General features: G+C 39.4%; 1 long non-coding RNA gene across 1 annotated transcript in view; it reads right to left on the reverse strand.

Annotated features, from left to right (window-relative positions):
* Nucleotides 1–24352, reverse strand: part of LOC111221594 — a 153626-nt gene that overhangs the window by 95153 nt on the left and 34121 nt on the right. The window contains exon 2 of the long non-coding RNA XR_002665097.1: nucleotides 18517–18710. This is a non-coding gene — a long non-coding RNA (uncharacterized LOC111221594). The remainder of the gene's footprint in view (nucleotides 1–18516; nucleotides 18711–24352) is intronic.

The raw sequence follows: 24352 nt of genomic DNA on the forward strand, positions 1-24352 counted from the left end.
AAGAGAGGAGGATGGCTCACATCAAAGGGAGTGACGAGGTCTAGAGGGGATATATCAGTGGGTCCAAAAGTGTGAGACCACTTTCCCATTCATGCGAACGGGGAAGTGGTCTCAGACTTTTGGACCCCGCTGTATGTATATAAATATGTCGAGAATTGGCTCAGTATGGATTCCTTTGCACATGCAGACCTCTTTGTTTGGTGGCAGACAGAGGTGGCTTTTGTGTATCTGCCAGCAGGGCCACAGCTCTCTCCATCAATGACACACCTATTCAGGAGATAAGCATCCAGCTGGCGGCCCACTCCACCTGACACACCACTTCCTCCCGGAGTCAGCGATTAATTTTAGGAGTTGACAGCTTGTTATCACTCTGGATAGCAGGAGGGCTTAATCTTTTTTTCTTTCTGGCTGGGGGAGGGCCGAGGGAGTCGTCGGCTCAGGCCACTGATTCCACCGACTTCCCTCCTTGTGCCCTCTGCAGTGACACAGACGGTGAATAGGCCACTCTCTCCTCCGCTCTTTTCATCTTCCTCTAAGAGTGCCTTCACTTTGTAGGGGGATTACAGTGAAGGAAGCATCAGCAGTGCACAATGATATCATTCAACATGTCTCCCCGGCAGACAGGGGATGGGTTCAAGTCTGATTTGATAATGGGCATGGCTGGCTTCAGTCTGCAGGGACGGATCACAAGCTCCTAAGGCAGGGATTGTCCTTTGGGAACAATCATGTGGAATCCCCTCAGAATAATATCCATGACCATAATAGGGGCGGAGAACAGCATTGGGTCTTTTATAATATTGTAAGTCACACAGATTTTTTCAGAGTAAAAAATGTTTTCCGTCACCGAAGCTACTGCACAAACATTAGGCTCCAGGAACAAACTATACAGAGAGAGTGTGGAGACCTCAATGTTTTTATTGGAAACTGCAGATCCAGATGCCAAGGTTCTACAAAGAAAACACAAAATTTCTTATGTTACATTTTGACCTTGACATGGCAGCTGGTCGGATCTGCCTTTTTATCCAGCGCTCCTAACAGCTGTCTGTTAATGGTGCACTAGATAGACATATTTGTGGCTCAAATATCTTGCAGGCAGAAATCTTAACGCCGTCTGTCTATGAGCAGATAATTAAATGAAGTGGTATTCAAGAGGCACAGGTAAACTCATTATTGTGTTTCAAGGAGCTCACAAGACGGACAGATTTTGCACCTCGCATGCCTTACTGATCTGTTCGTTCTTACACTCAGATATTAATTCACCTTTAATGAAACATACTTCTTGTTGTGCTAACAGTAGCCAATCTTGTATGATTTTTTCCTTGCTGAGCAAATGATAACTTGAGCACCTTGAACATTGGCATTTATTATCACTGCTTTGCTTTTGAAACCACAAGCTGTCTCCTTGGTGAGAACTGTGGTTATATAAGTCCTCTCTCTCCCTGCTCCATCTCTCTCTTTGTAATCGTGTCTATGTATGGTGAGCCACTACTGGAAAATGGCTGCAAAGCTCAAACTCACAAGCGTCTTTTGGTTGGTGAAACTTCAAGCTTTCTGCTTTCTGGTGTGTGTGCAGTGGTGAAGACAAGCCTTCTGACAGGAACATCACGTTTAATATAAACAGACTCATACACAGGCAGTGACATTAGAAAAATCATACTGCTTATGCAACACGTCAGTGCTGTCCGATGACATTAATTCTACAAAGTTTCTTTCTGTCAGGCTGAAAGAAACATAGTGGTAGATGGTTTCTGCGCCAACTTTCAGGTAAATTCAAATGAAATAGTCTACCACACTTTGCACCTGTGGTGATAACAGAGTGCGGGGGGGGGGGGGCTTCATAACAAAAGCTATATCACACCTTGTGCCACATTTAAACCTTAGCGACAGCAGGCCTGAGCAGAGAAAAAGAGAAACTGTTAAGTGGAGTGATTACACCCAAGGCTGCTGTGTAAGATTTCATGTCTAAGCAGGTGTAAAGAAGCATCTAATCAAACTATATGACTGGAGACAAAGTCAAGGCTGCTGGTACAACCTCCTCCATACTGGAGTTTATGAACCGGACATTGCATACTGCAGAGAACAAGAAGTGATGATGTTTTCTTACTTCTTCCAGTATTGTTGAAGGAAGTGAACTGTATATTTTTTTTCTCAGACTATCTGACAGGCAATAGTACAGTCTATTCATGTTTAACCGGATAAATAAAAAAGAGCAAATTGTTATAAACTATATATGCATGTTGTAGGTAATGTCTTACACTATGTACATTTTATCCAGCAACAGTTACTGTATACCCAAGGCTGTGTAGTGAACCACTCCACCCATTGATGCTGTGTGATTTAAACCTATTCGACTGAAAACTAATTAGTTTACGTAATAAGAACTTCTGTTACTCTCTCAGTTTTGGGCTAAAAGTCAAAAGACTGAAAAGTATTTTTCTCTCAGTTTGCTGGTATCCAGAGTAGACATGTCAGATTCGGCTCTGCAACAGTCAGTCACTGTTGCTGTTATCAAGCAAGTTTTTGATGACCACTCCAGTCCTTATTAATTAGTACTCCCACGGGCTGGCGTCTTGTTCCCAGAGACACCAGAAAATTCAGTGTTGGACAGAGAAAAACTCGGGACAGTGACAGCGAGGGCGATGTCATAAGTGAGCAAGAAGCCAAGCTCTGAGTTTAATCAGCGCTGGCGTAGAGGCCGACCCGCTCTAACAATTACGAAGGAACACAGTTGTAATGCATTGTAAAGGAGAGGCGTCCTGCCGACTGTGTCTCAGCTGGCATTTTGGTGTGTCCAGTCAGTCAGAAGTTAAAGGCACACACTGTAACTGATATGCATTCAGGACAAGAGGGAGAGGTACAAAGAGCACAAAAGCAGATGTGACATCTTCCCAGATGTCTTTTTGAAATCACTATTAGTTTGTATTGCTATTGGATACAGGCTCCATCCAAAACAATCAGATATGGACAGAACATTGGAATACGGTGGAAGATTATCACGGTGAACTTATGGCCTCTTTTTGTGCCTATTTCTATGATTTTCTGTCAATGTTTATGAAACTGTCTTAATGAAGATGAAACCTTTTGTGTTGACAGTCACAGAGTGTATTGAGCCTCAGCTGCGGTTCTTGCAGTGACATAGCATGGGACAGACTGACAGCACTGAGAGGCAGCATCTGTAATTACAGTCTTCAAAGACATTTTCAAAAATCAGCCTCACTGTTGGATCCACCTGGTGCTCTAGTCTTGTTCTGTTTTATTTCCTTTGGAGTTTTTAATGTTACCCAGCATGGCATTATGGAAAAGGGCAACCTCCAAGCCCCCCCCCCCCCCCCCCCCAGCCCCCCCCCTCCACCAGCAGGATGGCCAAGCCGTGCTCTGCACCTCAGTAGGAGCCCTAACCCGGCCTGCTTGTCAGTGGCTCAAAAGATGCATCTTCAATACTGCTGAGTTGAAAGAAAGAGCACGGCATATGTTTTTATTTTTTTATTTTATTTGTTTGTTTCAGTCAACAACCCTCACACTGTATAGTTGCTTTCGGATCTGTGTTTAATATTTCATACTTTTATGGATAGCAAAGATCAGCTGTTTTAAAGTTGTTGAGAGTGAAGAACAGTTCTGTGAAGTAACTCCTAAGCCTCGGATCTGCCTTAATGTAATTCATGTCTGAAAAGTGAAAAACAATAGTTCCATTCTTTTCTATTTATTTATTCTTTTATTTATTCTTTTTTGTTTTTTTGCAAAAAAACGTAAGTGTTTTTCTTCAACTTTCATTTTACAGTTTATGTAAAATCAGATTTCTTGTTCAAACAACAAGAATTTCTTAAAGCTATCTATAAATGTATAAAAGTGCACACAGATGGATCAGATGGCAGGGAAAACAGATTATGTTGCAAGGCTCCCTTGGCATAACCCCGGGCATTAATGTTAATGGAAAACCACATGACCTTGCACTGCCTCTGAGCGGCTCCATTTTAAATCCAATTGACATGGCCCAGGTCTAGAGGAGGCTGGAGAGACGTGATGCAGCCACCTGATACCCATGCATGAAAATAGTCTGTTTTTCTTTTTTTCTACTTTTCAGGGTATCCCAGGGGCCCCCGGCAAGGTTTCCTCTGCTCCCTGAGGTGAACAGGGGAAGGCGGCACTGAATGTGGAACAGCAGTTGCTGTAATAGTTACTGGAATACGCATGTCTCATGCCAAATGCCATGTGATCCCAACACCGAGCAGGATGGCAAAGCTTAGCTTGCACTGCTTTAACATTCCAGTCAAGGTATGTTGATGTACTTATGCTGAAGAGACAGAGTACCCCTTGTTTTCTGGGGGCATATTGTACTTAAGGTTGTATAAAATCACTGTGATGGAGTAGGCTTTGCCAAGTATTGCTTTCCAATGATCTTCCTACTCTGAGAGGAATGGAAGGGATAGTGCCAACACAACACAAACAGGCTTTGTTGAAGGAGCTTTACACACACAAATGAAAAAAAAAAGGAAAGTCAGGATAAAGTAACATCCAGTTTTCCCCACAAACATCCAGTGGAGGATTTGCATTCAAATATGGTGCAGTTCCACTGTGCTCTGAGGGTCATCAGCACAATTTAATTACATTAAGAGACAGCTAAATTGGACTTTGCAAACAGACAAGGCTTAAGGGATTACTGGACCTCTGACAGAGAGATCAAATTTTACCTTTGAGCATGAAACAATATGCCCATTTCCTGGCAGGACCCATGTGGAGAGAGATAGAGGGATGAGGACTTGGATGGGGCCAATAGCCACATGATTAATTTTATTCTATTTACTCTAAACTAAATGGCCTGCATGTACAAAAAAATAGTATTTCACAATAAACTTGACAGAATTACAGTCAAAACAACAAGCTTCTGTGCACCTAAAGTTGTTGTTTATCTTGATCACTTTACCTCCACCTCCTCTGTGCTTTCCCCAGTATCTCCCAATTCCTGCATGTGCATGTTTTATCTGCATGTCAGCTTATACTGTTTATTAAAACTGCTTGAAGGCACATTACTTCAGAGGTTTATTTCCTCTGCACCTGCCATCTTACTTTATACAGTAGCATAAATGGAGGGGAAGCATGCCATGCATGAATATGGACCCTTTACTTCTTCTTAGTAACAGCAGCAGTAGTAGACTTGACTGGGCTATATCATAGGATTAAATGTATTATGGCATTCAAAGGGAAGAAGTGTTGATGAAAGGTTTTTTTTCACTTCATTCATACAAAGTCAATGGAGACTGACATTTTCAGACCTTGGCCTTTAACTATGCCAACGCCTCCCTCTACAGTTACAGTACCTCTCAGCCACTTCAAGTAGGAAAATAAATCAAGGGTATTAATGATATTTTCTTTGCTAGATTTTTTTTTCAACACCCACCTTGCCAAACTTAACTGTGAAAACAAACAAAGCCAAGACACTTCAAGTTTCATCAAACCTTCAAAGATACATTTTTTTGCCCACCTAGAGGCAGCAGAAACAAGGTGTAAACAACACTGACATATAAGGACCCCTTAAATAGGGATGATGACCTAGCAAACAATAGCCTGCAGATTGATACTGAAATATCGATACTTCCGGTTCCAAACGTTTCGGTTCAAGGATCGATTCTCACACTAAAAGATCGATACCTTAACTCAGTAATTTCGGGGTAAATGTGTCTTTTATCATCAACAGGGACACAGTAGAAAAGTAACAACGCTATCACCGGGATTTGGTCTAAATAATACCTGGTTGATAGGAACTACTTTTCCTTCCACCTGCCATAGTCATATGAACTACGGCTCTATAAGTACATGAGCCACTGAACAGTGTTGACACTGAAGATGGCTGAGCGCAAACAAAGTCGTGTGTGGAACTTCTTCAGACAAAAAATGTGAATCTGGAATGTTTTGTAAAAAGGTTGTGGTAAGCATTTTCAAGGGAGCCTGATTCAGATGCTGAAGTGTCAAATAACATTCAACTTTAAAGTTTCTTGGTCTGTAGGACATCTTCTTTTGATCTTTTGAAAGTGCTAAATGGTGCACTGAATGTAATTTAATTATTTTCTTTTTTAAAAAATAAGAAAGAGTAGTCTGATGTCTTATTTGGAATAGTTACAGCCTACTTATTATTTCCCTTCTGAAAATATTAAGCTTTTGTACAAAGTATCGCCTCGCCTCGTATTGTATCGCATTGTATCGTATCGCATCACATCGCATCACATCGTATCGCATCGCATTGCATCGCATCGTATCGTATCGCATCGCATCGCATCGCATCGCATCGCATCATATCGCATCGCATCATATCGTATCGCATCGTATTGCATCGTATCGCCTTGGTATTACTTGGTATCGGATCGGAAAGGAAATCAGTGGTATCACACATCACTACTATCTACACTCCAACAGATAACAGTCCAATATCCCCTCTATATTTAGCTCTATTTTGATCTCCACATGATTTTCGCAGTGTGTCATCAGCTGTGCCCGGACCTCACCATTACATCGCAAAGCACGGCTCCTGTCACTTAGCTTGACAACAAAAAACTTTTTTTCAAAAAAACTATAATATGAGAATATGATATAACACAATCACGTGTCTGGAATCTTCTACCAGTTGTTGCTGGGATCTGCAATTAGAGAACACAATTCTATTTTAACATCCTTGTTTCTAATTACATTAGGTAGGTGTTACGGCACTTTCGTGCTGAATAGGCCGCTGTAGCTTTCGCCAGTGTAATTTACAGCTGCTCGACACTCTGAGCTGTTGACACCTGCACGCTGCAGCTGGATGCTGATGGGTGTAGCAGCATAGCGGGGTGAGTGAAAAAAGCATGCAAAACTAATTTCTTTAATTAGTGGCATATTTTATTTAAAAATATCAACTGAGAGCCATCAAAACATCAGAACAGTTTTTTTCCATTTAAACCAACATGTTTTGACAAGCTACTGCTGTCAGGTTGTGTTTGTGACCCGCAGGTTGCTTATCTCAGAGGTGAGTGAGGTGCAACATAATCCAAGATCCCTGTCCAAAGTGCTCAGGTTTTACTTTTCAATGTATACTACACTATATACATATCATGTTACAATAATTTGAAATAAAATAAAAGATTAAGATGAATAGAAAGTATGGTTTGTGTGTTGTGTAGACCCCCTCGCCAAAGCCAGCTGAGGCCAGCAGTGCCAAATGCTTCTGTTAAAAGCACTTAACAAATGGTGTGTTATCAGGGCACTTGCTCACCAACACATTGAAATGGGGCAACTACTTTGCCTCTTCTCCTCCATTTATGGATTACTGTGTTTTGGGGTATGTGATGGGGACACACACGGACCTTCCACTCACCAGAGCAGTTGGTCCTCACTCCCATACTCATCTGAAAAATGCCTGCAGGTGTAAATTTGTGCAGACAATTTATCTGAGCTGCTCGCTCTTCAGGTGTCTCCTCTCCCTGAGAAACCGATTGCCGTTTCGCCAATTGTCCTTAAACAATTACTTGGGAGAGATCAGGGGGAGACTGTTGCCAGTTAAACTGCAGTTTTCTCAGCTACCATTGTGCTGGATATCTAAACCCTGGGATACAAAGCTCTCAAGCGCACTGCTAGCCAAATAAAGAGGTGGAGAGGGAGGGGGAGGCAGATAAAAGCTGACACCCAATGTATTATAACTCGGCTCTATTAGATATGAGCTTCTGCTGGGGTGAAGCACCATAGCTTAAGGCACAGATACTGCTTGCTCATTGTGCTTTAGCAAAGGGGCTGGGAAGACTGTGTAGCCACTGTGTTCTGTGTACAGCAAACAGTCTCTCATGCATGATTTAGTAAACTAGAATTCTTACTAATACTCAAATAGTGAAATAGCAGGCTAGATAAAAGGATGTGCTTAGGCTGCAAAACTTATCCTAAGACATACACTGTATGCTTGAAAAATGGCTGGTAATCAAAAGACAGAGAAATAATCACAGAAATGCTGCTATTTCCTTCATTTTCAGCATTTATTCAATTTTCTGACAACACACAGATTCTCTATATTCCACATACTGTGTACACTTCTGCTTTAACATTTAACACATGGACATATTTTGTTTTCTGGTTAATAGCATATTGTGGTGTACTGTGTAATTATACCATAATGAATAATTCTGCATATAATAGGCTGTTTACCCAACGATTACTTTGCGATTACCTTGAAAAAAAAAAGGGATGGTTTTATTTTACAGCCTACATACCCAGGACTAACACTAGAGTAAGAGAGCTTTTTCCCACACTTTCAGTGATTTATTGTGGTGGTAGCTCTACTGTCGCTAAATACTGAAGGCCATTACTTTAGCTTGAGTCTCTTGTGCTTGCCACACTACTGTTCACACCGCAAGTTGTTCAGTAAACCGCAATAAAGCTTAATGCTCAGTATTCAGATCCTTAATTGTTTATGATAGAATGATATGACAGGACATCAACAACAACACTGGTTTAGATTCTTCTCTAACATCAGTTTTAATCAATAGATGGATGTCACATTGTTCCCCAGTACTTCAGCATAATTTTAAAAACACATGCACAGACATTATACATAGATACATAACTATTTTATAGCTACAGCTACAGTTGTAAAGGTACACAGCTCTCTCCAAGACTAGCTTAATGTATTGTTCCCACACAACAACAGTGTACTGTATACCATATTGATAATTATTGATGAGTATTGATAAATAATGTTTACAATGTAAGTTCCAAGACAGATTCTTTTGTATATCATCACTTTGAAATATATGATACCTGAACTAATTCCATTGCCATATTGGCACTGTTACCCTGGATTTCCTGTGTTGTTATCCAGTAACAATATTGCTATACCCTGTAATTGTTAAATAGGTACTTAGTAATTTACACACTGTTGTTACCCCTTATTACCTAAAGCCTTTTTTCGTTATGTTTATAGGCCATGGAGACCCAGTATTTTATTGATACCCAATATGTGCTTAATAATTAAAGTAATCTAAAGCATTATGGGATGTCCCTGATATTTTGCATTCATACAGTACTTTTTGTTATAATGCAACACCACTACAAACTACAAACTCAATAATAAACATAAAGATGATTTAAAGTCTCTAAGCTTAAGATTTACAGAGGTACAATTTATGGCAGATCTGTTGTTGTTGTTGTCCTGGGTTGCATTAAATTCTACAAGTGTTCCTAATATTAGCACCGACAAGCTCTGCTGCCACCTGTAAGTTACCGTACTTCTAGGTACCACATATCAGATCAGGGTCATATATTCTCTGCCACACTGGATCAATGTGAGCTGGAGGGAATCTGTGTACAAGGGTCATATTCATGTACTTTGCTATAGAGGGAAATCTTGGCATCTATATGAGAATCAGGATTTAGTTCTGCCTTGGCCAGGTACATTCTCATGTAAACATTATCAATGGGATGAATAGTAATAGACTGAGACATCTTGTATATGACCAAAGCTGTGTAGCCAGACAACCGGAAGCCCCCACCACCACAATCCGGGGGGTATGAATCTGACTCATGCACCTATACTGGAATAAAAATACTTGCTCTGTGTTGATGGACCCCATATATTGGATCAGATGGCCAATCAGAGGTGCTTGCTTCCATCATTGTCCTTAAGGCTTTGGAGAGATTTGACCCTATTGTCTGGGTTGGCAAAGACATCATCATCACCACTTAGGAAGAAGAGAACATGCGGACAGTTGCTTTCCAGCCATTCTCAGAAGTGTATCTGTGCCAAGGTGAGGTTGGAGAATGAGTCACGAAAGGCCCTTTGGAAAATGTCATTGTGCTCACGTTGCTCCATCTTGAGGAGCTTGTTCAGTCTCTCTTTCTCAAAACCAATATAATATTTACTGACCAGTAGAATGAAGACTAATGCAGATCCATTAGGTCCTCCACATTTGTCCCAATTATCCAGAGGTGTGGGAAACTGGCGAGTTCATGGTAGAGAAAATCATTTATACCAGTTTGTTTTGTGGGAGGCAGTTATTAGGGGTCTCTGTGGTGGGTAGCTCTTCTCGGCTGCCATTGCTTCTCACACATACTTGGACAACCCGGCATCATAACCAACATACAGGGTGCTCTGATAGACTTCAAATGTTCTCTGCTGCCTTGAAAAGTTGACACATAATTCAAGCAGACCACAGCCTGTTCTTTGCCGACATATACTGTATGTGGCGAGACTGCATCATGGTTTTGAAGTCACTGTGAATTTTTTCTGTATTAAAACCAAAACCAGAATCTTTCCCTAATCTTAATGCTTTTATTGCCCAACCCTAACTACATGAGTCCTGGTCTCTGGTGTGACATTTGTGCTCTTTGTACATCCGGCATCCACCCCAACCACCTCCTGTTGACTCAGCTGCCATTAAATAAAAGCAACGCTTTCTCTGATGTTTCACTTCCTCAAAACTCTGCAGTGACAAGACAAAACCGTTTTCTCATCAACTTATCTCATTATGACATAAATTAATATATTGAAGACTAATGATAAAGTGTCATGGGTTTTAGGTAAATAGCATTATTAGTAGCACTATGGTCTGTAAGCCCTGAGCTCACTGTCACACCACAACAATGAAGCAGAATTTCCCAGTTAACGGTTATTTCTTAAAGCACAGCAAAATACAAATGAACAAACATCAATGGAAATAGAATGCTGATTTCAAGCAACTAGAGAACTGTCTGACTGTTTCTTTGTGAACATCAAGTCCTCCAACGATAAAACAGGTTGTTTGTCATTGCCTTCCAATATGACGCACAAATGTGATCAGATCCAAAAGATAACTGTCAGAAATGACTAATTGGGTTTATTTTCCTCTTTTTTTTCTAATCTACCAATGTTATGGTCGAGGTTTGGTTACTAAGCAACTAAAAGAGTTTGAGTGTGGTCTGAAAAAACTGCTGGTTAAGTTTAGGAAAAGATTGTTGGTAGGAGATTAAATGACAAACCATGTAGTTGGCCCATGCTCTCCAGAGCAAGCGTTTTCTGATCTGAAGCCACTAATGACCGGACGACATCATCATTTAAAAAATAATTTCACCTGTCTTTCTTCTTTGCTCCTGACTGACTGATAATTACTACAGTTGTTAGAGGGCATTGCCTGGCTGTAAGTGCCACTGTCACAGCAATGATTGAACCGTGTCGGTGACTGCTTTGCACAAGTACAAGTTTAAATTAAATGTTTAGCTTGGCTGGCCTGAAGGACAAAAATGACATTCAACACTACAAAACAACGTACTATTACTACATTATTCAAAAGTATATCTATAGGCCTACTGTTAATATACTTTTTAACTACAATATTATTCCTTTAAAACTATAAATAATGATTTAAATGTATTTTACATATACTTTTACTATTTCACAAGTTCTAAATTAAGTTTATAAATTCTAAATCTTGACAAATAAATGAGTCTGATACAGGTAACTACGGCTCCTAATGATCCTATGAATCCTAACAACTTTTGTCATATTAAGATTTTTTCTGCAAAGCCTCTCAAGGTTGAAAGTTTTGGTTTTGAGTGGGATATTTCAATTCTTGGATGGATTTCCATTAAATAAGGCACAGGAATCCATGTCCCTGCAGAATGAAGTATAGTAACTTTGGTGATCCCCTGAGTTTTCATCTTTCTTTCATCTATTTGGTCAAGATTTCAATTTGTGTAATATTTTGTTTCTGGAACAGTAAGCAAACCTTAAAAAAAACAAAAAAACAAAAAAACTTTAGTCCTTATGTGACATAAAATGAAGCCAAGAAGGAAATCAACAAATTCACAATCTCAAAGAAAACACTGAGCTAAGCAAGGATTATGACCTTTATACAAACAAAATTATTTGATAAAAACAAATACTTTAAGGAGCAGAATGAATTTAAGGCTTAACTGAAAAAATGAATTAATTAGACAGTGTGTTATATAATCCTCTTTAAGCAAAATGTATTTCCATTTTAAACCATATGAAACACTTCATATACTCAGAGGAGGACTGACGAAAATTCAATAAATATTTTTATTAAAATAAGGCAAAAAAAATTGTGATATGTGATTTAAATCTATGTATGCATAACTGCATAGGATGCCTCATTAATTACTGTAAGTATCAGAAAAAAAGTTGCAGTGATCTGAGAAATTCCCCGTCAAAATCTCTTTATGTTCATTTCCAGGAGAGACCTGGATTATCAGCACCTGAAGAAGTTGCTAGACATTAAAACTGAATCCAAATTAAATGCAATGTTAAAATCCAAACATCCACATCCTCTCTGCTGATTAAATAACATCTCAGCTTGCTTTCTTCTTAATGAGTTAATGCAAGTTTGTAAAAAATATAATTGTCTAATTTTATATACAGTATATGAATAATAAAATCAGTTTCCAATTTGCAGCGCCATGCAATTCACAGAAACATGCAGCATTAGAATAATTACTTCAACATACGCGTAGATCAGTGTGAGAGCCTGATGAAAGATCCCTCTGATAGTCAGTTTGTGCAGATTGCTATGGCAGTTAAGATAAATGTTGCCATAGGGTTTCTCTGGAGTATATTCAGTCCTGAGTTCAAGGGGTCAGGCAGTTTCTATGTCAAGCTCCCAACACGCTGCATGATTCAGTTAGTTTGATGTTCAGTAAGAGGTGTGAACTGGTTCACTTACAGTAAAACTTTGTGAGATTAGAACAGTTGGAATTGGCTTGGAGTGAAACACTGCCTGGAAGTCAAAGCTCGAGGGAGTGTGTGATTGTATATTGTAGTTTATATAATCCACGCTGCGTCTTTCTGTCGATGTTCTGACGTCTTCTACAGCTCTATTTTTATGAGAAACATTTCCTGATGCAAGTGTATTCAGTGTGTTTAAACAAATACTAAATACCTACATTATAAAAACAACAATGTAGCTGCCACAAAGAGATATCATTAACCGGAGGAAACAGAAAGGCATCAAGGCTTTTTCAGTGCCTCCTCTAGTTTTTTATTCTATCAGCCATCTTATAACTCTTAAACTTGACATAGAAGTTTTGCTTAACGCACACCGAAAGCAGCGTGTGGGAGTGGAAAATGTGGATGGCCTCAAAAGATGAAGACCTATTTACATCATGCAGTAACTAAAATTTTCAAATAGAAATCCCACACAAACTCGGGTTCTTCTGAAAAACATACATCATCTTTTTCATTGTTGTCCAAATGTGCAACATTAAATGAGAAGATCTCTCAAATGAGATGCTTATATGCTCACTTCATAGTGTTGGAAATTATTTAAAATGTTAATATATAATTCACAAATGCTTCATTAGGGTTCACAAATATGAAAATTTAAATAAAATATTCTTATAATTGCTTTGTACAATTTCAAAGTGCATAATCAAGAATTAACAGAAATTAACAATTGTTTATAATATGTGGCTTGTAGTTTTTTTATATAAATGTATGAATAACTATTTTAATATATGTACATATTGGCCGAGTAACATAAATGTATTTAAAACTACATGAAATTATAATCACAAATATGTTATACTGTGCTATCAAACATTCAATAACTGTTTATCGACCTGTTATGAATGCATCATAGGAGGAGTTACAGACATTAACAGTTAAAATTGTCCTTATAAAGTGTTTACAATGACATTAGTGGGTAATAAATCATCTCTGAAAAGTTAAATACTGTGTATAAATGCAAGCTGAGAGTGTTAAAATGAAGTGTCAGTGACAAACCATTAATTATACTCTCAATCACTCATCAGTCAGTTTGAATACAGCACAGATCTTGCAACAATTAGAGTGCTTGATATAAAATCCAGATAAAATGCCACATGCCTGTACCTTATTCACAGTTTATTACAATCAACAGTGAGTGTAACATATCTGATACTGCAGCGCTTACCAATTACCTCTAAAGCCACAACTGGGGAATCACTCGGCTCCAGATTCCATTTAATTAAAATGAATATGATTTAGATCAGATTACACAGCTAAAAACATGTCAAAGGGCGTAAGAAACACCAGCAGGCAAACTATTATGCAGATTGCATACAACGCCCAAATTAGCCAAACGCAGGTGAGCAGTAAAATTACTTCCCAGTCTGTTGAAAACATCATGGTGTAAGTTTGTCCTCCTGCCAAAGCTGTGTATGCACAAAGCTCTGCTGTGCAATGAGGGACTCACTTTAATTTTTTTCCTGGAAATAAAATTCAGTAAAATTAGATCAAGTTGAGATGGTTAAGATAGAAGGTAAAATTAACCTGTTTGCTTGTTTGACTGGACTCAGCTGCTGTGATGTCACTGTGTTTCCAGATCTCAGCAAACCCTTTGTTGAGCACCACATTATCATAACTGAAATTATAACCAAAACTATGAAAATGTGTGTTGATGGACACAACAGGGGCCAGAGAAAAGTCACAGACTTCAGCGGAAATGTCCAGCACATTTCCTCCATCTTTACTTTCCCTCCCAGGGTCCACAGGGGTGGCCAAAGTTTAGGCAAACAGGTTCATCGTCCTTTTACTTCCATTTTATCAGTGTAAATAAAGCACAAAAAGAAAGAACGTCACAAGCTCGGTGGAGATTTCAGGTTAAAATTGAAAGTCTCCCTTGGCACTGCTGACGATGATCTGTGCTTTTATTGAAACCCCCCCCCCCCCCTTGCAGATGTTGTCCACTAGCATAGCAGCTCAGGCTTTCATACCTGATCTTCAGCTGCATCTGCTTCTCGTTACACATGAAAATTGTAAATATGAAAAGATCAAGTTGGTGTTATCCTCAAATGCATGAACCAGCTACTTACAACTTCTTACGGGTCTTGGTCGGATATTTGTCATGAATATTAAATAGTGGTTGTGATGGTGTATAACTGTACGTAACGTGTGTGTCTGCCTTGTGTGTGCGCTGCTGTGTGTTCTACGTGGCTGGATCACCGTGAATGGCCTTTTTTTCACCTGACACCGCGTCTGAAAGCATCTGACAATCAGGGGAATATTAGAGGGTTGGAGGGATTCCACTCTGGCTAAGTGGCTCTTATTGCTGTGGAGTGTGACACTGCTCTGATATTCATAATGATTCACAGTGCTGTTGACACACTGTAGTGGCGATACTCAGCGGATTGCAGCTTCTCTGACTGTGCTGATGAGGGTTTTATCTCTAGAGAGCCAGCTGGACCAGTTCATCAGCTTGTTCTTTGATCATCACAAGCCCATCACAAGGCCCTCGTTTCCTCGCTCAGTGATTTATCACAGGTAAAAACGTTCATAAAATAAAATTTCCTGTGAACTTCATTAAGGTTGTTAAAGAGTTTTATCCAAACAGACTACATGAAAAAAAGTGTAATTTCTGAAATCAAAATGAGGTGAATATCACCAGTGATGGCTACAAATAAAAATACTAGAAGTCATTGTCAGGGGCTGGTCCAACAACAGCAGCAACAAGCAGCTAATGCTGTTCTCGTGTAGGTGGAAATGTAGAACAAGCCAAAGAGCTGCATAAACAAGCAGCTGATCTCTTGTTTCTGAGACACGAAGCAGCTTAGTTTTACATGCTTAGGACACTCGTCCATCACGGCTGCTTAAACCCCAATCTCCTTAATGCTGAGAGCCAAGCAGAAGCACATCACGTCGCTTTATGAGGACAAAGGTTTGACTCATTTGGAAATTGAATGTACGCAACCTCTCTCTATCACGGTGGAAACTCTGACCACGAGGCCACTGAGCTGACATGAAAGGGAAGCATTCATGGAACAAATGTTCTCTGATTAAACATGGATTCAGCACACACTAAAGAATATCTAAACACACACACACACACACACACACACATATGCATTTTTTTCACTTTTTCTTTGGTTGTTAAAGTGACAGTTTGGGTTATGTGAGGTGGGGTTGTGTGAGGTAATTATACATAGTCAGTGTATTACTTGCAGAAGATTCAATGCGATGTACTGCTATCACTTTCATGCATGCATGTGTGTGTGTGTGTGTGTGTGTGTGTGTGTGTGTGTGTGTGTGTGTGTGTGCATCCAGCATGTGCATTTGTGCATCTATGTGTGCTGTAATTTCTTGTGTTGTATGACTGCTTTTATGCATGCATATGCATTACCTGTCTGCTTGTATATTTTCAGTAAGTTATGCATGTGCTTATATGCACCTACAGAAGGCCTAGGTGTGCTAACATGTGCATTGCTATTCATTGCCATCCATTCACTGGCTCACCAATGTTTATGTCTGTCTGTGTGTGTGTGTGTGTGTGTGTGTGCATGAATGCATGTGTGTGTCTACAGACATTTTTTGTACTTCTGTTTTTGTGTGCATACATTAGTTTAATTGTTTCTGTGTAATTGTGTGTTTTCTTATGACTATGGATTATTTTGCTAAATGTATATATACTGTACGTTTTGCAACTATAAGATAAAGGCATAATCTCAGATCAGAGTCAACAAGAGGGAGTGAGGAGTGAGGGAGCAATGACTGTAAGAGACTGTCAGGGGTCACGGCGGAGAAGGATTGACAACCGTTCAGTGTATATATGGACATGGACTGTGGAGTCGGAGCTAACCAGCCATGAAAAGCTACTGTCGCACTTTACTTTTCACCACTGTTAAGACAAGGAGTCTGACAGAGCTTTGACAGTTACTATAGAAGCATATTTATGTCCCTATGAGAGAGTCGGATACCTGTGCTGTAGCTGAGCAAGCAGCTCTGCTACGAGAGGCTTTCCATTGTGTGTGTCTGTGGAGGAGTGTCAGTGCATAGCCGTAGCCCTGCTGTTTATCACGGTTCACATGATCAAATGTTGTGTTAAATGCCACTGCAGAAGAATATCTGCCTTGCTAATGCTAACATCAGCAGCTATGCGTGAGAGACACAAACCAATGTTACGATTTGCCAGTTCCGCTTCTTTTGCTTGGCGCAGTGACTGCTAACACAGTGGGAAGGGCCACCAGTTGAAACCGACCTCCACACCCTGTCACTGTTAGCTGTTTTTACACACAATATGAATTTATTTGCATCAACCTCATAAGCCAACAAAACTTTATGTGATTATGTGTGCATCGCAAAAAATCCTTTAGGCTTTAGTACCTCCTTAAGTTTTGTGGGGGTTTTCATAATGTTTAGTTTTTTTTGTTATAATAGACATAAGGAAACACTTTGCAGATAGGTTACTTTAGAAAGGAGAGATGATGTGGGCTGTAGCTGCTCTACCTGGCTGTGGTGGTTAAAGATGTGGCTGTGGATATGGTTATTGTGGATGTGGCTATGGTTCCATATGTGGTTGAATCTCTGGTGCTATGCATATGGCTACAGTAGCTGTACTGTGGTTACTTTATTATCAATATTAGCCAAGAAAGCATTGTTAAGCCACATGGGATTTGAATATGTGCTGCTTCTTTCAGATATGACAGATGCGTTACCAATACACCGCAGGAGTTCAGGCGTACACTAGCTTCAATACAACACTCAGTCAGCACAACCATGTCATCTCCCTGCACACACTCACAAACCCTGCACGTAGTGTGTGTGTCACAACCATGATCATAACAATCAAAGCAGAACCATGGCTACAGCCACAGTCAGCAAGAGCAGCGGCCAAAGGTGTATTGTCCCATGACTGGAGTCAGAATCACAGCTACAGTCTGCCAATCAGCCTCTGCAGCAGTGACTCTGAACCCAGCGTGGAGAAGTGGATTAACTAGCTCTGCTTGTATGTGTGTATGTATGTATGTATCTATTGATCTATCTGTTTAGCTGCGATGATAGAGACTTGCAACAGAGCAGCCACGGCTGAGGGAAGGGTTGGGGTTAGGCATTTTATCGTATCTGAAACCAATTTCGAATCTGCTTATCGAATCCAAATCCTTTCAAATCCCTCAAATCTTTTTAGGTAGCTTGTCTGTTGAGGAGTGAAGACATCTATTAGTTAAAAATGACTGTTTGTATTAGACATCAGCAATGTAACAAAACAAATGTGAACTGTTTTGTGTAACAAAAGGTAAAACTTAAACTTTAAGAAGCACAGCTGTTAATTATATAAATATAAAAATTATGGTGATTAACTATCGAGCCTAACTCATGGACATTCTTCTGGGCTGTCTGGGTGTAGGGCATTCACCACATGTGTTGTGTCTGCTCTGTGACATTAATTTACCCTGTCCTGACTCTTTTCTGCCTTTGCTGAGAGGGAAAACACTTGCTCCTCGCTGGAGGGCTGTGCTGCAGCTGTAGAAGATGAAGATTTTGTTGTAGTTGTACAATTATCAAGTGTTTATCGTGTGTTTTTGCATTTTCTGCTGAAATGTGTTAGATCAATAAGGAAAAAACTGAAGTTTTTAGTCTCAGAGCTTTTTAAGGACTTTTCCATCCTGCAGAGGATATGTTCAGGTACACAAAAAATGGGCCTGAATTAAAAAGTTAAAATATTGTAACAAAATATCTGTGCCATCTGGGAAAGCATCGGTACACGTATCATTGTAAGGTGAACCTTACAATATGCCATTCTAGGGCAAGTAGAGACTAACCTGGGCCTTGTTGCTGGACCATCTCTGACAGATCCTGCTGGTGGATGAAGAGAACCAGACCTCCAGCAGCGAACAGCAGGAGGAACCAGAGGGAACAGGGCAGCCTCCTTCTCCGTCCACGCAGGGAGTCCACCACCATCTTCCACTTCATCCACAGCATGATGTGGCACAGTCAGATGCTAATGCAATAAGTTCTGGAAAAAATCAAAGAGAACGGGAAATGGGAGGAAGAGGGGGGGGGCAAGACATGGACAAAAGTAGAGTGAGAAAAACAGGCATTTCAACTCTGCGTCAATACTGCAAGGCAGAATTTGTACTGTAGTAAATGGCAATAGTGAATGGCAATGGTGAGATATAACAAATATATAAATATAATATTTACTGAAATACTGTAGTTAAGTACAAATATTTGAGTATCTTCTTTTTATGGTACTTTTTACTTGTATTTTTACTTCACTACATTTCTTTGATAATTTAAATTAGGTATATTCCAGATTAAGATTTCACATACAAAACACATTATCACCTTCTAAAATATGATGCTACACCTCAAAGTACAATAAAATTCTACTAACAGATTAATCCATTACCGTAATAATTCACTAATATAATTTATCATAGTATAAGATTCACAGGGTCAATTTTTCGGAATTGTTACTTTTTTTTGACATTTTAAAGGTCCCATATTGTAGAATATGAGACTTCCATGTCTTTTTCTTTTAATTATAAAGCAGGTCTAGGTTCTGTATTAATACAGTGAAAGTATCAAAACGCTCAGTCCACAGAGAAATGCACACAGCCTGTATTCAGAAACTGAGCCTTAAAACAAGCCATCAGGACTTCTGTAACTTTGTTATGTCACAACAAAGCAGTCAGGGCTATCAGCCATGTCTCTCTCTTCTGATTGGCTCACCATCCTGCTGTTGCTAGAGCTCCAGAGAGAAGCCTGAAAGAGGAGATGTAAAACTACACTGAGATGGTTTTTGGTACTTAAAACCACAAACGTATCTTCTAATGGATATCAATACTTTAAATAAAACATTTACAACATTAAAATTTCTACTGTTACTCAAGTAAATGATCTTAATACTTGCTGCTCTGAACTGAATCTGATGGATGCTGGATATACATATAATGAAAATGACCATCCAAAATCAGCTGTGCCTCGGATCATAGTAGTAGTTCTTGATATGCAGAAAAAAAATATTGCCTGAAATGAACACAAGACAGAATCCTGTCATTTTGAACATGATTATAATGTTTGTATCAGTATTAGGTGGTCTCAGTGTGTGCATCAGCAGCACAGCAGTTCACTCTAGGCTACAGACTCGCAGGAGGACTAAATATGCCACTGTATGTTATTTACTGAAACCCAACACCTCAGTATATTTTCATTAGAAAGAAAAACCCATGAAGTCTGACGAATTAAAGCTGTTCAGAGATTCAACATGAAAACAAGCCGGGCTAACAGCTAATTCCTCCAAATAAAGAAATCTGTGTTGTGTTTGTAAGGATACAGTATAGTAAACACTATTCCAGCTGGACTGGCATGAGTGCACACCAACTCTCAGCTCTGTTCATACAGCAGGAAGACCAAGTAGCATCTGTCTTCAAATTAATATGCAAATGAACTTCGGTGAGTACCATGTGTTGTCATCTCGGAAAATATATTCGGCTCAGTTTCAGTCATGTCAAGAACTCCACTTGCACAGCGCGCCCTGTGCTAAAGCCAGAGGTTATAAATAAGCTGTGATTGAGTGTCAAATAACAAATGTGAGGTTTCGTGGCGTTATGCCTGTATAGACAGTGATTCCTGTTTTAATGCCAACTTGTTTATACCAATGATAAATGACAGAGATGAACATGATCAGACCTGAAACTTTGCTTTTTGGCTTTAATCAGTTCAACAGGATTTGCTGCTGCATTACAGTTATAACAGTGCTCCACCCAGAGGAGGAATAGGAATAGGAATTTTTTTTTCTGCTTCAAAACTTTCACTGAAACTCTCTAGGTATGTCATATATAATAATCTCTTTTCATAGAATTTACCTCAGGTTAAAGCTGTCTCTTCCTTTTATTAAATCTGTACAAATGTTTTTTTCTTTGGATATAAAGAATTGGAATTAATCTCGTACAAGAAAACTTGTACTGCAGTATAACGCAGTAAGCCCCAAGAGGCAGTGATTCCACGTCATGCCTAACAACACCCTCAGCTGTTCTCAACCCACTGTAAACCACAGCCTCCTGTGGCTTATTGCTCATATAAAATGGTTATTTCATACACCTGGCAAGGTTTCATAAAATAAACACACAGCAACAAAAAATGCAATAATTTATTGATAACAAATAATCACTCTCCTGCTAAGCAATGGAGTTCTTAAGCGACATTTATCAGAATGGTTGCCAAGCAACACAGAGACGCAGTGGAAAGCATGCATAAGGACTGGGGTGATTATTAATGTTTATCTGGATATCGCCATTTATTGTGCAGCTGTTGATGTAGTGTTCAATCATATTAGCACTCCTCTTGGCTGGTGAAGGGGTATGTGACTCTGGACAGAAGCAGGGATATTGCTCCAGCATCATTCTCTTGTTTTATTTGGGCACCAGTAGGATTGCAGTGACGATTCACATTTCTGTCCCATCACTGATGCAGTAATAATTTTGATTTAATGTGGTAACAGGTGTTTGTTTATAGAGATTTTTTACAACGGCTTTGAACGCAGCTCAGTCAGTCATAATCAAGCACCTCAACCATCACTTTTATAAATGCAAGTTAGTTATATGCTGTCCACTTTGCTATATGAAAGTGGACAACATCACAGCATTTGCTTTTGCACCAATTAAATTAGTGATGGATATGTCAAACCATTAGGCCACCCTGAAACCCATTTATTCAGCTTTTTTTATTGACAACATTTAATTTCCATTTGAATGTTCTTTAGGTCATTCTGAAAGGAAACCATGCAGGCAAAGATACCCACTGAATAGAAAGTGCCATTAAAAATGTGCAAGAATGGATATCTCAATGCATAAGCATTATTATCACGAACAGGCAACCTTTGATGCAGAGGAGAGAGAGAAGATGCATCTACTTTTTTATACTTATGTCTCGCTTCACCCTGTGATGACTGTACTCAAAAGTCCATTTCACCAGATGGATGAGTTTATTACTTCAGTTAAGTGCAATAGTCATAACAACCCCTGCCCAATGAGAGTATAGCTTGAACAAATGATATAATACAAATATTATGCACATGTTGTACATGTTGTAGATACAATGTGTCTAAGTGATGGGGGAAGTGATCTCTGTGCACGTGGCCATGTTCATTGTTGTTGCCTAATGAGGATGTTGTATTCTCTGAGCTCAGTGAAGTTAATAACAAGTGCTGAGTTTTATCCTGCAGGAGCTATTTCACCAGAAATCTGATGAAATGTGGAAAAAAGAGGGATGCAATATTCTGTAAAAATCTTTATACTGCTCCATATGCATACATTTCAATCTTATTAATGCACTGTATATTCTATTGTTTTGCTGGCTGCACAGTTGCCATGCCAACTCAAGTGCAAACCAGGAGGCTGCTTTTGCTGGCCACCATTTTAATCCCTATGAGTATACTCTACTTTGAGGAAAACTTTTTAATCAGTACACACGCACTGCTATCCATTGTATTGAAGCCACAATACTCATGAGGGCGTTCTTTACTGGGATTATAGGGACTTTGGTCACTGAGCTGGTACAAAGCCAGTACCTGTTGTATCACCATCTTGTTCCTTAATCCTAGAAAAGTATGACATCTCTACTGCTTCTACATTGGTTTGTAAATAAACAATTAGAGCCTTTATTACATCTATTGAGTGGATGCTGATTGCTGAGAAAATCATATTTTAGCTACATTGCTGGTAAGGTTTATCTTTGTCTATATATTTTTCCAGAATGAAATCCATCTTTCATTGCATGAGAGGACTGAAGTGATTGCTATGCAGTTGACTCAGTTTTCATCCTAAACTTTCAGAGTCATGAAAGCATTTAATGCAAGTTGGGGAGCTGAGACATTTAAAGATGTTATCCCTCCATTCTGCTTTACAGAGTTTGACCATGTCATGGCACAAAACCACAGAATGTAACCTTATCACAGGAAATCATCCTAGTTTTTCACTTCCATTTCCATCTTTTCAGCTATCATCCCTCAGTTTCATCACATTACTTTTGTACAAGATATTGGGGTCAGGTAAACCTCTGGCTGTTGTTTCTGGTTATCGGTGATATTTTTGAAAGTGCATAAACTAGCATTCAGATTTATGCCCAAAGGTCGAGTGCAAAGAATGGCAATTGTATACAGAGTCAGCAAAGTGTGAAAAGCATGCACTCGTGTCAGTGTTGATTTCAGAGATTTGAAAAGACTGTCCTTGTTTTCCTGGCCTCAAGCGAGTGGCTGGTTTCAGCAGCTCGCTTTATATTATTAACCTGAGACTATGCGACACAAACATCCGTACTGAGAGAATGCTGTGGACATTTCACTTTGTCTACTTCCACTCTTACTATAAGTTGAGTGTGTCTATCTTATTTATTACCAAAACATGGGCAACAAAACCACATAACACAGTGAGAATTAAAGACTGAGACAGGAAATAACAAAAAGACACAAACCGTGATTTAAGATCAACAAAGTAAAAACCAACATAGTATTTAGTGCTGAATTTATACAAATTGTATAAACCAATACAACACAGTAATTAATGAGATTAAATAGAAATGCATTTTAGAAGCACCATAAAAACAATCCAGCCAGTGTAACAGCATTAAAAGAGAAGTAATATGGTCTCTTCTCTTTTTTCTCATTTTGGTTTTTGACTTTGGCTCCCTCCTCTGTGCAATTTTGAATTGGTGAATTATTTTCTGATTTATGACTGTTAGGAGACCATAACAGCTGTCCAAAGCAGTCTAAAGCTCAACTCTGGAATAGATCAATATTTCTTAAATAATCTGAGTAAAATTGGATGATCTCGCAACTGTGACTCTCAAAACAAAAGGTACAACAAGAAAGACATTCGTCCTAGTATAAACCCCTGGGGTACCCCATAATTTACCAGGAATGACAGTGTTCATCACCATTAAAAACAACCTTCTTTTCCTGGGCAACAAAGGCTGCAACGGGTGGATCCTTTGTGGCCCAACCTAACCCAATAATGAAAATAATATGGCAGCAAACAACACTGACAGAGCCCAAGGATTACACTTTTAAATGTAAGTATTGGGTTTCAGCTCAGTTCAACAGCTAAGAGCACAATGGTTAAAACCTAGAATCTGTCAAGGCTGCTATGCGTCAGGAGCCGCGCTTTGCAACGCAACGGTAACAGCGGGCACATGGTGACTTGAAGCAAAAACCCTCCATTGGGCATTTCGTTTCCGCCTTTGCAGTCTATATGGCTACAAAAGGCCACCGTGTCCTCTGATTGTGACCTTTCACGTTATCCCCATGTTTATGTTATGTTTTGTTACCATGACAGCAAAGGTCTGGTACATGATAAGTGACCGATATGGACGTTTTGGTTGGAGGATTTGTTGAGAGCAGCGTAGCAGTTGTCGCCTGTTTCTCTAATAAGAACAGTCTCAGTGCTGGGATGTTGTGTAAAACCTAAAATATTTCATACATTTTAATTTCTCTCAAGATGCCCAAAGATTGTGGAGAGCCGGGGGTCTGTTTGCACAAGCAGGCGCACATTATTAAGTGAGGCTAAGTGGTGTTTACCAGCAGCAGGTTGGTATTTTTCTGACTTGTCATACTGAATCTCCCCAGCCATGAATACACCCAATGATAATAAATGACAGTGG

Source organism: Seriola dumerili, unplaced genomic scaffold, assembly GCF_002260705.1.
Source record: "Seriola dumerili isolate Sdu_G_001 unplaced genomic scaffold, Sdu_1.0 BDQW01000003.1, whole genome shotgun sequence".
Classification (NCBI taxonomy): domain Eukaryota; kingdom Metazoa; phylum Chordata; class Actinopteri; order Carangiformes; family Carangidae; genus Seriola; species Seriola dumerili.